Genomic DNA, 26,110 nt, shown 5'->3' on the forward strand with positions numbered 1-26,110 from the left:
CATCTGAAACTGCAAACGTATCAGGAACCGGTGAGTTTCTAAAAGCTTTTGATCGTAGCAACTCAAAAACCCTGTCTGCTTGAATATTGGCATTGCTTGAACCATACAAGGCCAAAAGGCAAAACGTTACTATAATTAGCTTAATCATCTTGTTTGGTACTCTTCAGTTTGGTATAAGTGTTTCTATATATAGTATATCGAACGTTAAGTTCTGGGGACTGTGTCATTCGTCCTCAACGATGATTTGAAACAAGCACTATATAAATTGAAAATGATGGTTTGGACAGTTTATATGCTTGTCATATGTGAGGATTTGGTTTTCATACTAATTATTAGTAGAAAGATACTACCTTGTTTGTGGCCTTACTGGTGTCTCTTTAGGCAAAAAGTTCCAGTTTGCACAAGACTTGATTGTGAAGTTGTATCACTTTTGGAATCAAAAGATTGTTTTTTTTTCTTTTTTCTTTTTTTGAATATGATAAATGTTGGAAGCTTCGACGAGCCCAACACACCCACTATAGAGGACCTAGGTTATACTCACTCACTAGATCAACACTTTGACGTTGATTAGCCTTTAATTTTATAAATCCTTAGTGCACAATAATATTTAGGCGATAGTGTCGACCATATATCATTCAGGCGGTATAACCGACCATATATCACTTAGGCGGCAGAGCCGACCATATAATAAAAATAACACAAGTGCACTAAGAACTCTAACACGAACTAAGGCTTAAACCGGGAAACTTAACAAAGAACACTTTTATTAATACAAAATACAATTACAATATTATGAACTCAACTCACACACTTCTTTACTTCTTCACAACTTCTACTTCTAACTCTTCTTCACTTCTTACTTCTTCTCTACTTCACACTTCACTTACTCACACCTTACACAAATGAACTACTCATCACCCATATTTATACTACCCCATGGAACATTCTAGAAACTAGATATTTTCATGGATAAATATCTAGATATTTTCTACACATACAAATATCTAGATTTTTCCTATCAAATATTTCTAGATTTTTCCTACCATATTCTAAATTCTAGATATTTTCTTATACATATTAATATCTAGATATTTTACATATATACATCTACTAATACCAAATTTGCATTGTATTTTAACAGTCCCCCTCAATGCAAATTTTCTTCCAACGATGTCTTGCAGACCATTCCAAGTGCTTCTCTGAATTTTGTAACTTTCGGTTTACTTAAGCTCTTGGTGAATATATCTGCAACTTGTTCATCTATCTTTATTGGCATCATCTTGATTTTCCCTTCAAGGACCTTCTCACGAACATAGTGATAGTGCACTTCTATATGTTTTGTTCTTGCATGAAAGACTGGATTCTCTGCTAGTCGTATAGCTGATAGGTTATCGCAGAAAAGCTCTACTTGATAATTAGTTGATTGGTGAAGATCTTCCATTAGTTGCTACCACATAATTTCTTGTGTTACTGATGCTGTCAATCGATATTCTGCTTCAGTGCTTGATAAGGATACAGTTGGTTATCTCTTACTGTACCATGATATTACTTCCGATCCAAGACTAAACATGTATCCAGTTGTTGACCGTCGTGTATCATAGTCTCCAGCGTAATCAGCGTCACAATATCCAGTCACGTGACATTCTTTTTTTTCTTGTATAAAATACCAAAGTTGATAGTGCCTTTAACATACCTTAAGATGCGTCGTACAACATCAAGGTGAGGCTTCTTGGGATTGCTCATGTATCGACTAACCATTCCAACTGCATAAGATATGTCTGGCCGGCTTAGTGTGAGATAAATTACACTTCTGACCATTTTTCGATACATGGTAACATCTTGAAGACTTTTTCCTTCATCTGCTCGTAGTTTTGTATTCGGATCCATCGGAGTTGAGATATGTTTGCAATTAAGCATTCCGTACTTTTGTAAAAGATCTCGCGCATATTTCTGTTGTCCCAGAAATAATCCTTCTCTTTTCTGCTCTATTTCGAGTCCAAGAAAATGTTTGAGTTCTCCAAGCTCCTTCATATGAAATCTGATAGACAGATTCTCTCTTATCCTTTGGATCTCCTCATAGTGATCTCCCGTGATGATTAAGTCATCCACATATACTAGCACTATGGCTAGTTTTCCTTGATCTTGTTTCACAAATAAACTAGAATCTGAAGGAGCAACTGTAAAACCACTTTGTACCAAAAACTTGCCAATCTTCCCGTACCAAGCTCTTGGAGCCTGCTTCAAGCCGTACAGTGCTTTCTTTAATTTACAGACATGGTCAGGATGGAACTTGTTCTCAAAGCCTCTTGGTTACTCCATATAAATGTTTTTATCAAGTTTTCCATGTAAGAAGGCGTTCTTGACATCCATCTGCCATAACTTCCAAGATTTGCTAGCGGCTAAAGCTAGTAGAGCTCGAATTGTTGTGATCTTCGCCACTGGACTAAACGTTTCTTCATAATCCAGCCCATATTGTTGAGAAAAAGCTCTAGCAACACATCGAGCTTTATACCTTTCAATGGATCCATCTGATCGAGTCTTCACCTTGTAAACCCATTTACAAGATATTGGTTTTATATCTTTTGGCTTTGGAACTAAACTCCATGTCTGGTTTTCTTTTAGTGAATTAATTTCTTCTTCCATCGCTTTCTGCCATTCTCGACTTTGCGCTGCTTCTTCATAAGTAGAAGGCTCAATAGGCATTGATTCATCCACATGAGCAGCATTGGCATACCTTGGATTAGGTTGTCTCGGCCTTGTTGATCTCCTTAATTCTTGTGCATGCTCTTTGACTTCCTTTTGGCTTGGACGAACCTCCTCGGATATAGATTGATGTACACCAGTTTTCCATGGACTCTTTTCCTTAGAGTACGACCCTTCTCCTTTTATTGGATCCAATATCTGCTCTTTAGGTTCTTCTTTTTCTTCTGGACCTTCTTCTAATCCATGAGATTCTGGAAGCTCTATCTTTTGAGGTGACCACCATGCAGACGCTTCATCAAATACCACAGTTCTTGAAGTATGGCACTTTCCAGTATTTGGATCACAACATCTCCATCCTTTTCTTGATTCATCATAACCGACAAAAATGCATCGAATTGCCTTCTTATCAAATTTGCTTCGGAGATGATCTGGCACGAAGGCGTAGCATACACATCCAAAAACCTTGAGATGATTGACGGTTGGCTTGATCTTCCATAATCTTTCATATGGTGAAATATATCCCAACTTTTTTTGTGGGAGTCTGTTAATCACGTATGAAGCCGTCCTGATACATTCGGCCCAAAATCTTCCTGGTACATTCTTACGATGAAGCATACTTCGACAAGTTTCAGCAAGATGACGATTCTTACGTTCTGCCACTCCATTCTGTTGTGGAGTATTAGGGCAAGTTAATTGCCTTCTGATCTTGTGCTTCTCAAGATACATATTGAACTCAGTCGATAAATATTCTCCTCCATTATCTGTGCGTAAGCACCTAATCTTATTATTGAGCTCACTTTCTATCTTCTTCTTGAACTCTTTAAACTTCTGAAAAGTCTCCGACTTTTCCTTCATGAAGTAAACCCACACATACCTTGAGAAGTCATCAATGAATGTCACCATATACTTCATTCCTCTAAGTGATGTTTGTTTCACTGGGCTAAAGACGTCTGAGTGTATGAGCTCTAGTGGTGTCTTGGACTGATGTTGTGACTCCTTGAATGGCAATTGGTGAGCTTTTCCAAATTGACATCCAGCACATATTGTATCTATTCGGATATCAATTTGAGGAAGCCCATTTACTATGTGTTTCACCATCATCTCCTTTAACTTGTTGTAGCCCACATGCCCAAGACGTTCATGCCAAAGATCAGCTGTCTCATTCTTTCGAGTCTTATCCACATATGCTATTTCAGCAGATAGTACATAGACCGACTCTATTCTTCTTTCTTGCATAATTGGATTGCCAACCACCTTCACTCTCTTGAATACGGACACATCTTCTGGTCTAAAGAGCACATAATTACCTTATGCTGTCGATTGTGGTACTGACAGTAAATTCTTCTTTAGGCCAGGGACAAGATACACTTTCTCGAGGTGGAGCTTATGAGAGCCACCTTCATTTGAAATTATTGTCTTTCCAATGTGAGAAATAGACAACCTTGAATTATCGGCTGTCAACACGACTCTCTTTCCTTTGTAATCATCCATTTCTTGCAGCTTCGTCTCATCATTGTCATATGATTTGAGCACCCAGAATCGAGGATCCAATCATCTTTGTAGTTTATTGTTGACTTTATGGTTGCTGCAAGAGCTTGATCATCCATGCCAGCTTCAACAGAAAATCCAGCTTCTGCATCCCATGTTTCCTCATTAATGGTTGCTTCAAATGTGACCTCTTTCTTCTCATCTCTTGCGGCGGCCACATTTCCTTCGAAAGTTCGCCTTCTGGGAAATCTACAATCTCGAGCAAAATGACCCTTCTTGCCACAATTGAAGCATTCACCATTCCTTCTCTTATCATTTTCCCCGTATTGTTGGCGATGATCTCTTCTTCCTTGTTGAGCTCCCCCTGAAGCATTGCCTTTTGGTTTTAGATGAACTTTTCCTCCATATTTATGTCTTTCTTTCGTTACTTCTTGTCTTCGAGACATAGCTTTCTTCTTATTGGAGAAAAGTGCCTCTTCTTTGCCTTTTATGGTTACTTCATTCATCTGCTTGGCTAATGCCTCTTGATTAGCCAATAAATTCTCCAACTCTATTAATGATGGTTGAGTAGGCCATCCTCTCACAGCGGCTATAAATCCATTATATTCAGACCTTAAGCCGTGGATGATAATTCTCTTCATCCTTGCATCACTCACTTTCTCTTCAGGAGCAAGCTGAGATATCTCACGGCAAATAGATTTTACCTTGGTGAAATACTGAGAAATAGACAGACTTCCTTGTGAGATACCCGCAAGCTCATTTTCCAAGAGCTGGAGGCGTGCTTCGTTCTTCTTTGAAAATAATTTTTCAAAAGTTTCCCAAGCGGCCTTTGGTGTTTTCTCATCACGGATGTGCTCCAATAGATCCTCCTCGATTGTAGTCTTCAATATAAATAAAGCTTTCCCGGCCTTGATGTTCCATTTTCTCAAGGCTTCGGCATTTTCTTTCGGTGGAGGCATTGTGTCACTGCCAGCAACTATTTCCCATAAATCCTGTCCTTGTAGGTAGGATTCTATACAAGTCCATCAATAACCATAGTTGTGGTTATTGAGACTCTTGATTCCACTGCTCATACTTGCAAGAAATGCCATCATGAAGTTCAACGTCTAATAAGCTTGGTCCCAGACCGATGAGCTTTCACAGTTCCTAACTGTGCTCCGACAGAATCTCCCTTAGGGCCTTGATGTTAACAAGACGATGTAAACGTCCAACGTTTACCGATGAGTACCTCCACTAGCAATGGTCCCGAATGACCCGCTCTGATACCAATTGTTGGAAGCTTCGACGAGCCCAACACACCCACTATAGAGGACCTAGGTTATACTCACTCACTAGACCAACACTTTGACGTTGGTTAGCCTTTAATTTTATAAATCCTTAGTGCACAATAATATTTAGGCGACAGTGTCGACCATATATCATTCAGGCGGTATAACCGATCATATATCGCTTAGGCGGCAGAGCCGACCATATAATAAAAATAACACAAGTGCACTAAGAACTCAAACACGAACTAAGGCTTAAACCGGGAAACTTAACAAAGAACACTTTTATTAATACAAAATACAATTACAATATTATGAACTCAACTCACACACTTCTTCACAACTTCTACTTCTAACTCTTCTTCACATCTTACTTCTTCTCTACTTCACACTTTACTTACTCACACCTTACACAAATGAACTACTCATCACCTATATTTATACTACCCCATGGAACATTCTAGAAACTAGATATTTCCATGGATAAATATCTAGATATTTTCTACACATACAAATATCTAGATTTTTCCTATCAAATATTTCTAGATTTTTCCTACCATATTCTAAATTCTAGATATTTTCTTATACATATTAATATCTAGATATTTTACATATATACATCTACTAATACCAAATTTGCATTGTATTTTAACAATAAACTTGTCCTTGCACATGACATTTACCAACTCTAGAACATTCAAACTCGAACTCAGTCGGAAGCCATAGGCTAGTTGAACTGAAAATATATCTGGTAATTATGGTAGCTTCTTTTTGATAATCAACCATGTGAACTGTTTGTTTTCTTATGCATATATATCAGTTTATGTAAAAAGTAGATTGGCCAGAAACAAAAGGATTTAATGATAAAGTTGGTAGGAATGATGAGGGTTGGTTAGCTCAAGCTCTAATCCATATAAGTTGATTATCCACATCAAGAAATTACTCTTACACAATTTACATGGCAATACTATGTGAATAAGCCATAGAGACAGATTTGGAACCATTTTGCAATCTGAATAAGGTTTTTGTGAAATGATGTTTATTTATGCGAATTTGAGGTTAAAATCATTTGTTCATCTTCATGACATCAATGTTAACTCTAGAAACATTAATTCTTTGTCTATTACCACCACATATTTGGTCTGAAGGTTTTTCTTGTTCCATTCAGTTTATCCCAAATGTAATTTGTTGTATATCAGTAGCGGATCTAGAATTGGTAGTCAGTGGTGTCACCGGTTAAAACTTCAAAAAAATTTCTACTTGATGTCTATTTCAATGGTGTCACTCAAAAAAATTTACACTATCCAGTGGTGTCACTAGTTAGAAATCCAAAAAAAATTTCCACTACATCGCGTATTTCAGTGGTGTCCCGTGCAACCACTGAGTATAATATAGAACCACCCATGTATATGTAGAAGCACATATTCAAAATGTTATTCACTTGTGGAGAGTCTATTAATCTCTTAACTAACAATAATCATGTTGGAATTAGAAGTTGACACCGGCTCTATTTTTGAGTCAACAGCAAGCGTCGATTTATTGGCATCGTGACTGCCTAGAGCCTAAATTGAATTCCAAGCAGGATCAAAAACTCATGAAAATTTGATTCTACCATTTTCATGGCGTCTCAATTTTATTTTTAATTTGAATTTACTTTTATTTTTATTTTTTTAAAAATTTCCTACTTATTGGCCTGAGGTCCACTCGGAAGTAATCTCTTTATCCGTCGAATAGAGAGAGTGATGACTTTCTCTACTTTTAAGAGTGTTTCACTCTAGGTGGAGAAATGACTTATTTTTATTCTCGGATAGGGGAAGGATTGTCTACATTTCACCTCCCCATACACCACTCATGTGATATTGGGTTTTTGTTGTTGTTTGTTGAATTAGAAGTTGAAACAACCCGTCCATATTACTATAAACGCAGTACGTTCTCATTGGTCCTATAGCGAGGTATTTGACCTCTATATGATACGTTTTAGAAAATATTGCATTCGTTTCATAAAAAGCACATCATTATTATACATAATGCATGTTTTAAACAAGTGGGCGATTATTTAAGAAATAATCCCCAAAATACATCGGTTTCCAAATACTACACATGTGACGTAACAGTCGAATATAATACATGACAAAGATTTTATTGAATGCAACACTTTATTTAAATAAAAGTATGAGACTCCATGCACAGCTTGCTCAGATAATGCAACAGCGGAAGACTTTCTTAAGGACCTGAGAATAAACATGCGTAAACAGTCAACACAAAGGTTGATGAGATATATAGGTTTATCATCGATATAAATATAGACCACAAGATTTCATAGTTATAAATATATATACACTCGCAAGTGTATAAAAGTATTCTATAAGTTTTTGAGCGCTTCGGTAACCATACTTAACCATTAATGTGGCATATTCCCTTTATTATGAAATCTCCCTACACTGTACCAAGTGTAGTAAAAACGAAGTACTATTCAACCGCTTACGATACTAGAGCGACTAGCCCGGTTGGGGTTGTCAAATCCGATAGATCTATCAATAGGATTCGCGTATACATGTTCTTACAACATGTAAATATTAGTTACCAAGCTATTAGGGAAGATATGCAAAGTGGTACAACTCAACGTAGAATATATTTTAAGTACTTGTGTCTATGGGGTAAAACATAAAATGCATGTATTCTCATCCCAAAATATTTTTAGAGTTTAAAAATGGGACTATGTACCCACAGTAGTAAAAGTATATTAATAATAAGTTTTCAACTTATTAAAAAAATGACCGTCGTCCTTGGATTCACGAACCTATAACAATAATATCGATTTAGATAATAATACGATATATGAATAAAATAAAACAAGTTCATAGAATACTTATATAATAATTTTTAACATTTTATGTTAGTAGTCCATTGTTAGTAGTCCTTTGTTAGTAGTCCAAAATAGTCCGAAAAGTCCAACAGTCCAATAATCGGTATATATATATATATATATATATATATATATATATATATATATATATATATATATATATATATATATATATAATCTTAGAATTACCCCATGACGTATTGTATATGTATTGTCTTTGCATCAACCCAGAGACGTATTATATACATATTGTCTTAGAATTAACTAAGACGTATTGTGTACGTATTGTCTTAGGATTTATCAAAACGTATTGTATACTTATTGTGTTAGGACGTACCAAGAATATTATTATACATATATACAATCACAGAATTAACCAAGATTATAATATTTTTTTTATACTACTGATAACATGTCCAAATATATATAGGATATAGGAAAAGTTAACAAGGATATGGTTAATATAGTTTTTATAATATAAATTTCGTCCATACAACGTTAATTTTAGCAGATTTTATTTTGCTCGCCAAATATTCATTACAACTCCGTATAAAGTGAATCAAATTGATATGGATTCATTAAGAAGTAAATTTTACAAAACCAATTTGAAAAGTTCATCCCAAGTAGTAATTTTTAGAGCTTTACCCTCTTTTTGTGTCGATGGACAGATTTGGAAAAATCCCGGCATCCACCCAATATATGATTTTTGATAAAATACTTCCACTTTGTCTAAAATCATGGAAAAAAATACTGGAAGTCTTATTTACATATATTAACATATTTCCAAAGTCTTAGCCTCGAACTCAAAGTCTAAGATAGGTTTTTAATTCCTAACCCAAAACAGCCTACTTTTTACCGAATGGAGATTAAAGGATATATGTTAAGTTTCAAGATGTTCTTCATATGTACAAATTATAAGTTCTTATATTAAATTAATATAACATCATAATACATATAAATAAATGTTATTAGAGTTAAGTTAGAAAGATTAGATTAGTTTTTCAAACAAGTTTGGTGTTCACCAAAACAAGTTCTAGTTTTTATAAGTTTTATAAGTATAATAAGATAGCAACTATACAAGGAATTGAACAAGGATTTTGAGAAGTATTTTACCTTGATTATGAAGAGGAAAGTTGCTGAGATTAAAGTATGATATGAGAGCATTCAAGTGTGTGTTTTTAGTTTAATAAAATGTGGAGTAAAAATGAGTTAAAATGGTCCTTATTTATAAGCTTATAATTTGGGCTTTTAGTGAAAATATCTAAGATAAGTTAAATTTTATTAAGTCATGCATGACATATTAAATTGATTAGGTCATTGATGACATGTTACACAAATAATTGCAGATTTCTATTGGTATATACCAATAGTAAATACTTCTAGAAGCTGTGTATAATACGAGTAAAAATACCGTATGAATGCGAGTAGAATTCTTTGAGGAAATTGAACGGAAATACGAGTATAGCTATCCTTTATATATATATTGGTATATTATAAAGTGTATTCAATACTTGTAAGGATGTATTTACACTCGTAATACATTATATGTAAATACATTTTAACATAAGTTAATTACGTCGTTTAAATAGTAATATATATATTGTTTGAAAACTCTTTAAATTAGTAGTATGTATATATATATATATATATATATATATATATATATATATATATATATATATATATATATATATATATATATATATATATATAATACTTTGTTAATATACTTAATGAGATATTTAATTATCATATTTTCAAGTTAAATATATATAAATCCATATATATACACAATAATTAAACAATTAAACAATTAAATCAAGTTATGACGTTCGTGAATCGTCGGAATAAAAGGGTGACCAAAAGCTTGTGTAAAACTCTTTTCGGAGGTTCAAGATTTATTAAAATTCATTGCTTATCAAGTCGAAATTATATAAAGATTAAGTTTAAATTTGGTCGAAAATTTCCGGGTCGTCACAGTACCTACCCGTTAAAGAAATTTCGTCCCGAAATTTGATCGAGGTCGTCATGGCTAACAATAAGAATGTTATTATGACGAATATAAGTTGATTCATAGGGTTTTATCATGATTGAGAAATATGGATAAAATAATTCGATTACTCGAAACGTATGAGTGAAGCTATCGTAAAAGAGTGAAATGAGAAAATAGGGATTCGTCTTATCTTTTGACGTCATCACGGTTGATCTCCGGATTAAAGAAAATCTTTGTAATCTATATAAGATTTGATTCTTCGGCGATTAAGTAAATTATGATCCTCTTCGATTTAATGCAATAATCTGTCTCGATTTCTCTGTCGGATATTTTACTATAAATCAACCTCCTACGTTTCCTTATTTCCACATCTTCCATCTTTTATACTTTCTTCCTTTCTTCGTACTTCCAAAACATTCGTCAATATGCTTCATCCAGTTTTAATTCTTGATATATTCTTGACTATCACATCTGTCATTCTTCTTTTTCATCTTCCACCTGAGGAATCCGTTAATTTCTACTATGCTCTTGGGTTTATAGTGTTCTTAGTTTTCTCGTGTCTTTATATTGCTATACGCATCGATATACACGGTTTGTAATTTCTGCGTTGTCTTCGTGCTTATATTTTTCCTTATATTTTGGAGTTTCATGCTTCCGTCTTCTTTTCCCGACTTCAAGTCAAGCGAATAATGGTCTAGAATTCATAGATATGAAATTCGGAATGAACATAGCTAATGCTCTAAGAGAGAAATTGTAATAGCACAATTTGACTTGTGAAATTACCAGAATCCAAAGGAAAAGATAGAACTATCAATAGAATATGTTCTTGATATGTTTAGAGATTAGATTGAATGTAAGAGTCATGTAACATGGCACATGATGACGTTATGGTCTGTGAATCATTACGTTCCATTTAGAAACTCAGCATGACTTACTGTAATATAATCACGTTGATCAAGTGTCATTATATTATACTAACTCATGCTTCAGTTCCCAACATTACTTCAAAAACATTCATACTTTACACTCAGAGGTTTCAGATATTTAGAAACTAAAACAGTTTTCTTTATGATGTGATACAGATAACGCGAAGGAATAAATGATTTCAGATAAGAATGGTTATAAAAATATCTTCAGAAATATGAAGGATATTTATAATGGAAGATACGATGATATCTTAGAATATTTAAGATAAGAGGATGATGAAGAATATTGTCCGCAAGGGTTTTAGAGTAAGGAGCAAGGTATTTGCTAAGGATTTTAGCAGACACCGAATCATTTGGATTCTTTGAAGGTAGATTTTGTCCTTGTGATTTGTCCACAGCCTCCTTCAAGGTTTGCTCAATCCGTTTTCCAGTTCCAAACCTTCTCTTTTTCTGTGCTTTGCTAACACAATATTCTTTATCATTAACTTTTGACTGTTATGATTGTCTACAGTTTCTGCTGCTTCATTTAGCTTTTTCAAAACTTCATAGTACTGATTCGTAGGCTGAAGTGCTATTCCGGATTTCAGAATTATAATTCCAGGAAATAACGTTATATGTATATGCAGAAATGATGTGAGATTCAAGAATAATTATTGATGCTTCCTGGGGTTTGGGGTTTGGTATGACAATTATTGTTATAAGATGTAGATGGGTACATGACAAGGTTTTATAGTGATCTTTCAAAGAGATTTAAGTCAAAGAGCAATAAAGTTGCTGATAAGCTTACTATTAATGTGGTGGAATATAAAAAGTTCCCCAGTAACGATGGCGAAAAGACAACGTATATATCAAGGTTATAATAAGGGTACTCCGGATGAAAAGTCGAAGTTGTCTTTTTGTAGCTGTGATAAAATTCGCTATTTTGAAAAGGGATTGTAAAGTTATTTTGGGTAATAATAATGCTAAAGGATCTGACACGGATACGTGTTGAACCTTTGCTTAGGTTCAAGTGTCCTCCGAATGCATATCTATATGCATATATTCTTCGTATGTATCGTGTGATTGGTTCATTCTCTCGATTGTTCCTTAGTTGAGATGTTTTCAAGAATTTTGAAGGGTTTAGACGCAGGTTGTCATCGTCAATATCCATATAATGAATTCGTCGTGAATCTTGCACGGATGGTAAAAAAACGTCTTTGGTAGGATTGTAGACGAATTATGGACCTTATATCAAACGTTTAGCCTAAAACTAGAGGCGGAATCGCTGGAATAGGTGAGCCGAAAATGATTAACCCTTCGGGATCGAAGAATCAAACCTACACGAGATTAGATCGATGTCGAGGATTGCTATTCGGTTGGGGTTGTGTTAGGGACGATTACAGAGACCAGGGATACGGTTATGAGTGATTAGGATGTGTAAAATAACAATGTAACCCGTAACCCATATTTATAGTCATCTCGGCCGATGGTCCACGTCCCTCGTCCGATGGTGCCTTCCATCGGACGACAGTCAGAGTTGCCAACCAACAACTCTAAACTCATCCTACGGTATTGGTTACACAAGATAAACATTAATAAGCGATAACCAACGAACAAACATATAATTGTTCATACATAACATGACCGAGATAAACGTCTAACAAACATAGAACTGGGATTACTACAATACACGTACCAACAAGGATAATTAATTTAGTAACATATCGGGTCAAGTGGACACCAATACATTAGTTATTCTGACATTTGAGCTACATTAAACTTGTTCATCAGATAAGCAAACGTGTTGTTGTTTACGAGCTTGAAGGGAGTATCCCTTCAAGGAACGATGAGAACAAGGTCAATGCACGTTCTGGTTGGTGACTAGGAACATAATGGCCTGCGCCTCTAACTGTAATCCGCAGCAGTCCTTTGTATTCCTCCAAATACCCTCCAACCTGTTAACAACGTTTCATGTCAGATCAGCGTTTATAAAAAACCCAGTATTTTGTAACTATACATGCAAATTTTGTTCTGTATACATTATCTTTGTCTTTTAGTCATATTAAATTGTATACAGAAAATTATTTAATATATTAAGCAACACATTACTATATTACAATTATGATAATGACTGTACACCAAAATAATATTCTGAATGACTCTACACGAATTACTAAAATCAATTTTGTAGGAGATGCAGACTTTCAGATAACTGCTAAGAGATTCAGGTAACATCATTTAACAATCCAGTCTTAGCAAATACTTTTTTATAACAATACTAATAAATATATGTGTGCATAAGTAATAAAGGTTGACTGATCACGTATATGCCTGTCAATTGAGACCCAAAATCTTAAATGTCGGTCAATCGGGTCTTGGGAAAAATTAGGCCTGGAAATGTAAACTAAAGCTTAAAAAAAGATTCAACGGGTTTACCTCCGACCTATTGTGTCCTATACAAAATATAAAGGAACATGTCAATTGGGTATAAATTCTTAAAGCTAAATAAATATGAACACGTCTAATGGGTCTTGTGAATGGGTCAAATGGGTCGAGAATAAAGATCATAACAAGGTTCATCCGTCAAACGTATTCATAAATGTAAAAATCAAATGTAAAAGTATAAATGTAAAACGTAAATATAAACGTAAAACGTAATCATAAATGTAAAAATCAGATGTGAAAGTACGTGACCCGTTTTGACCCATTCAACCCATTTGACCTATGACCGGTTTCTACCTGTTACCCAACCCGACCCAACGTGGCCCATTTGCACCCGTTTAAAAATCTGACCCATGACCCATTTCAACCCAAAACCGTTTTTACCCATTACCCAAAACGACCAAACCTGACCAGTTTTTCGTTTGCCAAGTATAGTGACGTACCTCCTTATTGAGGTACCATGGCCTCCAAGGTGTCTTAATTGGAAGATTGAGGGCGTTGATCGAGTACCTAGAAGCAGTAATTGGAACAACGCTATCTGTATCCCCACTGTAAATCAAGAATAATCAACCAACAACAACAACAACAACAAAACCCAATACCACATAAGTGGTGTATGGGGGAGGTGAGATGTGGACAATCCTTCTCCTATCCGAGAATAAAGACAAGTCATTTCTTCACCCAGAGTGAAAACACTCTCAAAAGTAGAAAAAATCATCCCTCTCTCTATTCAACAAGAATAATCAACCGTGAATTACAAACCGTGAAAATGTTAATGATTGTTTTATTAGTTAAAATTTTCAAGTATCTGATCATCGGTGCTTGCCTAAATATCCATAATCGTTGTCCATTTTCAATTAAATACTTGATAATCGGAAGGATGGTAACTGCCCAGTCATTCCAGCTTGTCAAAACATTACTGCAAACATTGTTATATATATATATATATATATATATATATATATATATATATATATATATATATATATATATATATATATTTAATTTTTAATTAGATAATATTTTTATAACAATAGCCATATTAGTCTAAGAGGCTGATCTAAGGGTATGTACCTGCATATAACCCATGATGTAGGTTTCGCGTGGAATGCCTTTTGTACTGCTAAATTGTTAAGATAATCTATAAGAATATATCTCCAGCACGGATCAAAAACATTAATCTGAGAAAAAAAGAAATATAAACAATGATGATTTTAATGTTCCTGTTTTAATCACAACTAGTTTTTTGGCCCGCGCTTTCGCTGCGGGTTGGTTTTGGAAAAAAGCTACTGTAGCTACAGTAGCGGGTATTCGGGTCGGGTCGGTGGAGCGGGTCAGAGGATCTGGATGGTATTGGGTTAGTTGTTTGGGAGTGTTGGGCAAATCATGTTTTAAAAAAAAAAAAGAAGTTACTATTAACATGGTGTCAACCAATCATAGGTTGACACCATTTACCACAATTAAATATTAAATATATGTATAATTAGAATTAGAATAGAACCTTACATCACCAGAAGGGGCTGATGCATTTCTTTGTTTAGGGGTCAAGCAAATTGGTGCATTAATGTTGTACGTATCTATTTCTCCTATCTCTTTCTGAGCTTTCCTTAAAGCTTTTATACACATTTCAGATGAAGATTAGTTTTTGAAGTCGCAGTGTTCATGAATAGCATCATGAGTCACATCTGAGTTCATAGCATGATTCCACCAATAGTCATACGTTCCTTTATTAGTCGTTTCATCATCAATCCATGCATTTCCTATCTGCAAATTCCAAACAATGCTTGGTTATCAAATGTATATATGGAGACTAAACAGTATAAAATCAAAAAACTCGTGAACTTACAGCGATCCCTTTGAGGTTGATGATTGTTTGGTTAGTTATTTTGTTCTTAAGAAGGATAGTGTATGCAAGTTGAGGAACATAATGTCCAGCGTAACTTTCACCAGTTATATAAAAATCTTGAGTTTTGTATTGAGGGAATCTTTCGAGCCAATTCACAAGAAAAATGTAATTGTCATCTGCAGTGTTCTTATCGCCAGCATGATCGTAATCAGAAGTGGTATTCGAATAAGAGAAGCCTACTCCAGCAGGTGATTCCAAAAATAGCATATATGCAACTGCGAATATTATTTTTTGTGTTAATGACCAATTTAAGCTAGGTATAATGGGTCAAGCTTTCAGGTTAATTGGGTCTTGAAAAAAATTAGGTCTGACAATGTAAACCATAACTTAAAAAAAGGTCCAATGAGTTTTTCTTCAACTTATTGAGTCTTATACAAAATATAAAAGAACGGGTCAAACGGGTATCAAATCTTAAGTTCAATAAATAAAGAACGGGTCTAATGGGTCTTGTGAATGGGTCAAATGGGTCGAGTATAACAAGATTCATCCGTCAAAAATTTATGAAAACATTAATGGTTATATCAATTATTATGTATATTAATATTTATTATATATATATAATAAATATTAATAACAACTAAAATAATATAATAAATTTAAAAATAAGTATATGACCTTTTTGGACCTATTTGACTCGTTACCCGTTTCGACCTGTTACATAAACCGACCCAACTTGACCAGTTTGGACCTGTTTAAAATTTTTACCCGTTTGACCCATGACCCATTTCAACCCAAAACCGTTTTGACCCGTTACCCAAACCGACCAAACCTGACCCGTTTGCCAGGTATAGGTAATCCTGACCCCGAACCCTATTCAGAAACCCCGTCCCAAACCCGGTCCCATATCCGACGGGTCTCTTAATCGGAGCTGGGTATGGGACCGGGTTTCTTAATCGGGTTCGGGAACGGGATTACCTATACGCACACGAGACCCAGCCCAATGATATCCCTTCTGCTTATATTCTACTTATTATTATTATTATTATTATTATTATTATTATTATTATTATTATTATTATTATTATTATTATTATTATTATTATTATTATTATTATTATTATTATTATTATTGATACTGATATAGATTTAGTAAATATGAATACTGAATATTAAATAATATCAATATTTTAAAATAAAATGAGTGGGGTATACGGGTTTGGTAGTCGGGTATACGGGGTTGATATTTGAAACAATCCATGGACCCGAACGCGAAAAAAAAATTAAAATCATCCCCATACATGCACAAACCCGTAGACCCGGACTCAGACCTAAACCCGGCCCAAGAATATGGAGTTTCACGTTTCCCATCGGGTACGGGTATTTTTGTTATCCCTATTAAGGTAATTAAAAAGCTGTTATAGGATCTAACCATTGCTCCATGCATAATCATTCTTGAAGAGAGTTTTGCCATCACTATTGACTCTGAAAGGTCCTAGTTCTGCCATCGCTCCATGCATTGAAGAACATCCTGGTCCTGTTAAGACGATCACACTTGAAAATTTCAATCTGAAAAATATATATACTGACTTTCACTTTAAAGTTTTATGCTGGTATATGATTCTATTTAAGAGCCTGAAAAAAATAACTCTTAACAAATAATTATATGTGCCTGACTGATTAACATAAAAAAGCACCTACGTTTAACCACAAAACTAGTGGTTTATTTGACGAGTCAGTGGGAGACTCAACAAAATAATAAAAAAGAGCTCTGCCAGCACTTTGATTAACAGTAACATATCCCGAATACTGATTTAAATTGACACCCAACGGTTGGCCTGGTAAACCATAAATCTTGTCGAGCTGTGCCAAGCCTTGTTGAGGTTGAATATAAACCGGATTATACTCACGAGTTTCATCTGAAACTGCAAATGTATCAACAACATGTGAGTTTCTAGATCCTTTTGATTTTAGCATCTCAAAAAGCCTGTCAGCCTGAATATTGGCATTGCTTGAACCAAACAAGGCCAAAAGGCAAATTGTTGCTATAATAATTAGCTTGAACGTTTTGTTTGGTACTTTTCTTCTTTATACTTGAGTTTTCAAAACAATAACCAAAGATTTTCAGGCAAAATGAATGTTTTTAAAATGCTCCAACTAAAGTCATATTTAAATATATTTCAAAAGAATTATGGAAAATTAAATTGTCACATCCTCTACCAAACGGGCTATATATATATATATATATATATATATATATATATATATATATATATATATATATATATATATATATATATATATATATATATATATTATATATATATATATAAAATAAGAAAACAAAAATAAAAAGGAACTTCCATTATAAGTGAGACCAAAACATCTCCAAAATCCAATAATAATGAACCCGGAAAACCATTAATCACATGATCGAGTCTCATCCAGCTTTTATAATCATGTGGTCATCAGCCCATCACATGATCAACAAAAAATGTTCACATTATAATTTGAGTTATTAATACTAAAATCCTTCAAATTTTAACTTTTTAATGTTTTTTCATGGCATATTCTTTATTTAAAGGCAAGACCCAAAGTTGTAGATTTACAATGCTTGAACTAATTGGATCTAGGGATGTCAATGAATCGGATATGGATCGGGTGAGGCCGTATTCATATCCATATCCATTTATTTTTTTTAGTTTTCATACATCCATATCCATATCCGTCGGGTGAAGCGGGTTAATGGATAATTATCCATATCCAATTAAATTTATCTTATTTTTAACAATTATAAGCGGTGGTTCATTATATACGATCAAAAGTAATATTTTTAATAGTTTATGCAACCGAAAGTCACATTTTTACTAATCTATATAACAAATATTCAATAAATAGCCTATTAAATGTGTAAAGATATCGACATGTTTTGGGGCGTCAACATCAGTAAAAGGATAGATAGCATGGGAATCCCCTTCAACTCGTCTTTCATCATAGCAGTAGGAAATGGGGCGTCAACAATGTTTTAGGATGACCCATGGTGCGAAGGTGAATGCTTAAAGAAAAGATTCAAGAGACTTTACAAATTAGAGAACAACAAAGATGCAACTGTGCAAATGAGGATTAAACGAATCGAGAATGGCAGCGAAGGTGCGTGGAGCTGGTCAAGATGTCCGACGGTTCGAGTTATGGGCGAGCTGAATGAGTTAAATAATCTTGTCAGCTTGTTCATGTACAACAACATAGAATCTGAAGACACATGGGTTTGGAAAGAGGCAAGTAATGGAAGATTTGCAACTAAAATTTTAAACGGCCTAATTGAAGAAAAAAGAAATGCAGGTACATCTTTATTTTTGGAGGTGCAAACAAATCATTTAGTTCCGAAAAAGATCGAAATTTTCATATGGCGAGCAAGGTTGAGAAGGTTGCCGGTTCGTGTGGAGTTAGACAAATGAGGTGTGGAGCTTGATTCAATCATTTGTCCCTTATGCAAGTGTGAAATCGAGTCGGTTGAGCATTCGTTAATTTTGTGCAAGCATGCTATGGAAGTATGGGAGAAAGTATATAAATGGTGGGGTTTCTCCCATGTTTCAAACCTTAGCATTGGCGAAGCCTTCCTCGGAAGATCAACCCACCATTTATCTTCCTCTCAATCGATGGCATGGCAAGCGGTCGAGTGGACAAGCGGATATCTCATTTGGAAGAATCGGAATCAAGTGGTTTTCAAAAACAAACCATGGAATGGTCCCATGGCTCTAAATGAGATTCAACTTAAATCCTTTGAGTGGGTTTCAAATAGAGTTCGTGGGAAGTCGTTAGATTGGTTAACGTGGTTATCTAACCCGATTTCAAGTGTGATGTAATACTCTAGTCCATTGGATGTTTTCTCAACATCCAATCTCGTGGCTCATGTATATGTAATTTTCCAGTAGGTTTGTGTTTGGTGTTGTTTGCCCTTATTTTGTATGGGCTGCTTTGTTGTATTATGTTTTGAGTATTAACGAAAGTTTTGCTTTTCAAAAAAAAAAAAAAAAAAAAAATATATATATATATCGACATGTAAGTTGCTTACTTTTAGTTACATGGAATCACATTTAAACCACCAAGGTACGATAAATACATTTAAATTAAACAAAACAAAATATAAGAATAAAGTTATATTTTTAGAAAAAAATATAACGAAAGATAAATATGAATATAATTAATGAATTATCACTACATAAATGATACTAATTTGAGTGATAAATTTATATATTTAGTTATTTCGGGTGGAAGCGGGTTCATCTATGGATGAAATTTTTTCATCCATATCCATATCCATATCCATTTAGATCGTCCATATCCACGAATAATCGGATGGATATCCACTGGATCGAGTATTCATTGTCATCCCTAATTGGATCTCTACTAGAGATTCTCAAGTCTCAACCAGAATAGGGTTTTTTAACCATAAAAAATTACTATGTATTATATAATCTAAATTAATTAAATTTTCAGTTGACTGGGGTTTAACCATTATATATGTGAATAAGTGAATAAGTTATAAGGGTAAAATATAATCATTATATTTGATTAAGTTAATAGATTTAGTTATCAATAATTTAGAGTAGAATAAGTAGATATTCCAAACAACTAAAACTTTAAAACTTGGAAGATTAAATTACCAAAAAAATTTAAATTATAAAAACAAATAATAACAATATTTTAGGGTTAAAAAATGGGTGATAATATGTAAACAACTATTTTTGTTATGTACACAACCAATAATGATTTACAGTGTTGTACTGTACAACACTGTAAAATATGATTGGTAGTGTACGTAACAAAAATGATTGTGTACATATCACTCCCCTTAAAATTATTAGTAAATGTTAAATTACTGAAAGTACATTCTTTGCCGGTTTTCTAAGATTTAAAGAAACATTTAAAAGGTAAATATGTCTCAATAATATTCTATAAAATTAATAAAAAAAATTTAGTAAAGATAAGTGTACCCAAGCATCGGTTCGGGTTTTGGCCGGGTCTAGGTAATCATATACCCGAACCCGATTAAGAAATCTTATCCCAAACCCGGACTCATACCTGTCGGGTCTTTATTTAGTTAGTAACTATCGGGTTATCGGGTTTCCCCATGGATAAACGGGGATCCCCATTTAGTTACTAACTCTCGTGTTATCGGGGTTTCTTGTTGGATTTCAAATATCCTCGTTGTTAGTCATTCTCATTCATCATTTGTCAATTTCAGTTTTTATTTCGATAATGCTATTAAAATGATTATTAAATCAAAATTATAATATAAATATCAAATAATAGTAAAATACCATATCGTACCTTATACTATTATATTAAATTTTATTAATGAAACTGAAATCCCTTCATGTCGGGTACACGGGTCGAGTATGTGGGCGATCCCATGCCCGGACCCACAAAAAAAATTATAACTTTCTCGTTTTCTTTAAAAAGAAGTTTGAAACCTCCTTTAACATACAACTTACAAACATCCTAGCTAAACTAACAACAAACCTAACAAAAGTTCACGACATCATAACGAAATCGTGCCACAACGAAAAATTGAAACAGCACAACCACCGTAAACCAAATAAGGTAGGGAGTATCCAATCTAATTGACAAATAAATGATTCAAAACCTTCTAATTCAAAGACGACAACCTAGAGCAAAGAAACGAAAACGAGATCATGCATATTTAATAAATTCTGAGAAATTTTACATCTCCTCGGCCATAGTAGGTTTCCTCATTCTTTGTTATTCTGAAAATTTTATATCGGAAGACACGTGAGCTTTTGGCATGACTCGTGGTGAGGTCCTTTTTCGCTTGTTTCTTGTTATAATAGATTATACCACCTTGACACTAACAAACTAGATTCAGTGGCGGATAAATGGGTTGATGGGGAATGGAAATGGGTTTGGTCAAGTGAATTGATAAGAATAATAAATAAATAAATAGAAAATCACTATCACTATATACATTAAAAGATAGTCCCGATTAGGTAATAAATGTTTTCAAAACTCCCTTAATTACCATTAAATTAGAAAATTACATTACAATACCCTTGATCCAACGGCTCTTAATCATCCACTAAAAATATTAGCTAATATATCAATTTTTAAAAAACTCATACCTAAAATACCCTTACAATTTAAAAACACGGGGATGACACATAGAAAACATGGGTTGTTCACAATTTATTTCATTCATTCATTCGGTTCAAACTAAAGAAAAAACCTACTTTTCTCCCTAAAATCCTAGTCGCCTCAATCGCAGTCGCCTCATAATCATAGTCGCCTCAATGGATCATAATACTTGTAGACTCAAACCTCATTTTCCCTCAAAATCATAGTCCCTTTTTGAATTGATACTCTCTTTCTTTCATTCTTTTCTCTCTATAATCGTATAAATTTGTATGTTGTGATTAAAGATTTGTGGTGACCATCCATGATAGCGTGATTGATGATGGCAGGTGATTTTAATTCTTTTAGTTGATTAATATAGGGTTTGTATTGTTTCAATTGCTTACGATAGAATCAGACCATCATCATTTATCATTATATATAAAAAAACACAATGCTAATTGTTGTTAAAGGATCATTAAGGGAAGTGGATGAACATGGGAATTTGGTAAATATACCAAAGTTAAACAGTTTGAGCACCCTTAAGGTATGTTTCTTTTTGTCTGTATTGGTTTTCATTAGAAGTGGAATGTGATGACCCGGAAATTTCTGATCAAATTTAAACTTTATCTTTAAATGATTTAATGTTTTCGACACGATAAGCAAAGTCTGTTATGTTGAGTCACGAAAGTTTTGGAACTATATTCATGTAATCAATTATTCTTTGACTGTTCTCGAAGATTCACGAACAATATATATATAATTTAATGTGCATATATATATATATATATATATATATATATATATATATATATATATATATATATATATATATATATATATATATATATATATGATTTCAAGTTATTTAGTAAACGATAGTAACATTCGATTATTGATTCGATTGATATTTAGATAAGTTAACTAAAACGTTTAAGATGAACCAGTAAAACACTAATTTGCTACAGTATTTTCGAATTTCTACAGTACCCGAAAAGCTACATTATTTTCGAAAATCACTATTTGCTACAGTAAAAAAACTTTGCTACAGTTCCTTTGCTACAGTAAAACACTATTTTAAGATGAAAATATATATATATATATATATATATATATATATATATATATATATACTACGAGACGATGATTTATAGAAGCAAATAACCAAAACACTTAATTGATTAAAGCTACACTTCGAGTGACATAGTTTATCAATGATTAAGTTTAATTTTTGATAAAGTTACACGTCACGTAACGAAAAGTACTAGCTTTCTAAGCGTACGAAAATGCATTCGAGAAACCGGAACCGGGACATAAGTCGAGTGACAACGTACGAGTCAACGGACCAAAAATTACAAGTCCACTATGCACGTGAATTTAATATAATATATAATATATAAATTAATTATATTATAATTATATTTAATTATGTCGACAAGCGTTAGGACAAAATCAGATGTGAGCTGGAAATGGGAGCCATGCGATCGCATGGCATCCCCTCACACAAACCATGCGATCGCATGGCTGTGGTGGACAGGCCAGGTCTATAAAGCTCGAACGTTTTTCAGTTTGTGTATCACTCTATCTCTCGCACACATACACTTACATATTATTATTATTATTATTATTATTATTATTATTATTATTATTATTATTATTATTATTATCAAGATTAATATTATTATTAATCTTATAATTAGGAGTATTATTATTAGTATATTACATAAAATACTACGACGAGGTTATAAGCGTGTCACTTTCAAAAATGGGTTTTCGAGCTGGATAGAGCTAAGGAAACTATGGGTTATAACTATGGAGGTTATGGGTAATGTTCATGGGTATTATTGGCAAGTCAAACCTAGTGTTTATCATCTCCGTTGCGTCTATGTACTTTCCTGCAATATTGAATCACAATATTGATACGTGAGCATTCATATCTTATCTTTTATATATTAATTGTGTATCCATGTCTAGTGCTCGAGTATATATGTTTATGCATGCTTGTATGCTAAATTTTATCATTAAACAGTTTATGATGAATCACGAATTTAATATATATATTACTGATAAAAGGTATATGATATGCATGTTTTTGGAAAGCTGGCGAAAAATCAATAAGTTTTCATTTAGAAATCGCGAAATTTCGATGAACGAATTAAAAGATATGGGCAACTGAATTATGATCAACGTTAATTGAAATTACTTTTGAATCTGCAATTAAGATTTAAACAACTTGTTTACGAGATTGATAAAATGGATTTTTAAATATTACCAGCCGAGTAAATGAATCCTTATTTAAGGCACGTCTCGTTTTGTTGAACAATTGTCAAAATTGACTGTTTTATCATGTTTTAAAGCCTTATAAAAACTATAGACTAATTTTACAAGAATTGGGAAACTATGTGAAATGTTAAAATGTTTCGATTGCCATGATCATTCAACTATAGTATTAAGTCAAAATGACTTTTTGAAATGACTTTTGATAAACTTTTGTATGTCGATCTCGAGCATTAGGATTGTGATACACTATGACCTGACCTAGCTTGATAGACATTTATTGACCAACATATGTTCTCTAGGTTGAGATCTACGGTTATTTAGTAATCCGAGTTTCAGTCACATTTTGGTGAACGACTTTATATGCTGCTAAGGTGAGTTTCATATGCTCATTTTTTAATTGCTTTTGCAATCTATATTTTTGGGCTGAGAATACATGCACTTTATTTTAAACACAATGGATACAAGTACATACTAAATTCTACACCGAGTTTGAACCGAAAATCCCTTAGCTTTGGTAACTAGTAACTGCCAGTTATAAGAACTGGTGGGCGTGAGTAGTAGTATATGGATCCATAGGGCTTGATATCCCCGTTCGAGCTAGAGCGCTAGCCTTTTAATAGACGTATGCTATTTGAGAAGCGTATACGTTGGTTTGCGTGTGTTATTAAGATGATTATACAAAGGGTACAAATTATATATAAGTTAAGTTTAGTTACCAGGGTGCTCAATTTCGTAGAATATTTTGATAAACGTTTCTGGATTAAACAAATGAAATCTTGTGATCCACCTTTATGTACAGATTATGCAAAACATTAAAACTATGAACTCACCAACCTTTGTTGACACTTGTTAGCATGTTTATTCTCAGGTTCCCTAGAAGTCTTCCGCTATTTGCTTATATGTTAGACAAGCTATGTGCATGGAGTCTTACATGGCATATTTTTCAAGGAAACGTTGCATTCACCAAATCATCACCATGTATCTTATTTTGACTGCATTGTCAACGGAAGTACTATTGTAAACTATTATTTACGGTGATTGTCTATATGTAGAAATCATCAGATGTCGAAAACCTTTGATTTAAATATTCATTTATGGTGTGCCTTTTCAAAAGAATGCAATGTTTACAAAGCGTATCATATAGAGGTCAATGACGTGTTCGTCCATATGAATTTGGAGCGATCGTCACATGGAAATTGGTATCTTTGGATTCATTTGCTCATTAAAGGTGCAAAGTGGGTTTTGTTGTAATTTTTATTGGATGAGATTATGTATTTAAGCTAAAAGTGAATGAGTATGAAGATTTATTTTATTTATAATGCTAACAAGCTCTGTATTCATTGTGTTCTAATGGTTGTGTTATTGTGTAATTTATTATGATCATTTGTTTAATTCAAGGAATATGATTAATTATAAGCCCTAATTTGAATCATCAGTCATTTGATCACTATCATATATAATTGATCAGTTATTATCTGTTCCAGTGTTTGCCCTAAATTATTACTTGATACTGGATTAATGTTACAAGTTCGATTGTGTTTGCCCTAAATTTTGTGATGAAGCAGATCAATGTATAATCACAACCGGAACAATATCATTGTTTGTTGCACAGATTAGAATTTGATTAAACTCAGACGAACGGTACTATCATATTCTTGATTATGAACATTCTATATGTTTATGTAACATTTAGTTTCTAGCATTAATAATCTGAAAGATTACATTTTACTTATTCAAGCTATATTTTTGAATGATTACATTTTCTCTTTAATAATCTAAAAGATTTTAATGCTGATATCATCTACAGTGAGATGAGTTTTTTGTTTCTCTATAATGTTGTCATATTGTTTGGGTATTACCTTTATGGGTATTATAATGACTTTTAAGTATGTAACCAGTGGTGATTATCATCGTTTAGTTTTCGTAGTTGGTCAATATCTTGCTTTATTATACAGCTTATTAGTCCTGAGAAATGGACGCTGAGAACATCTTTCGATGCAGGATACATAATGGCTACAACAAATCTGTTAGGATGTTTGATATCCATCGGCCTGGTAGAGATACGGAATAACATTCGATTGTTCAAGGAAACAAGGAAGGCTAGTCAGGATGGTACTTCTACACGTTTTTGCTAAATAGTTGTATAAAATTGAAACGTAACTCGAGTGAACTCTTACATCTGAAGGTTACCTTGTA

At 33.4% G+C, this 26,110-nt stretch overlaps 1 pseudogene; it reads right to left on the minus strand.

Moving 5' to 3' along the window:
• Positions 1–13,031: 13,031 nt before the first annotated feature.
• Positions 13,032–18,500, minus strand: LOC139901656 (serine carboxypeptidase 1-like; annotated as a pseudogene).
• Positions 18,501–26,110: the final 7,610 nt, after the last annotated feature.

The sequence above is a fragment of the Rutidosis leptorrhynchoides genome, chromosome 3 (genome assembly GCF_046630445.1).
Source record: "Rutidosis leptorrhynchoides isolate AG116_Rl617_1_P2 chromosome 3, CSIRO_AGI_Rlap_v1, whole genome shotgun sequence".
NCBI classification, from domain to species: Eukaryota; Viridiplantae; Streptophyta; class Magnoliopsida; order Asterales; family Asteraceae; genus Rutidosis; species Rutidosis leptorrhynchoides.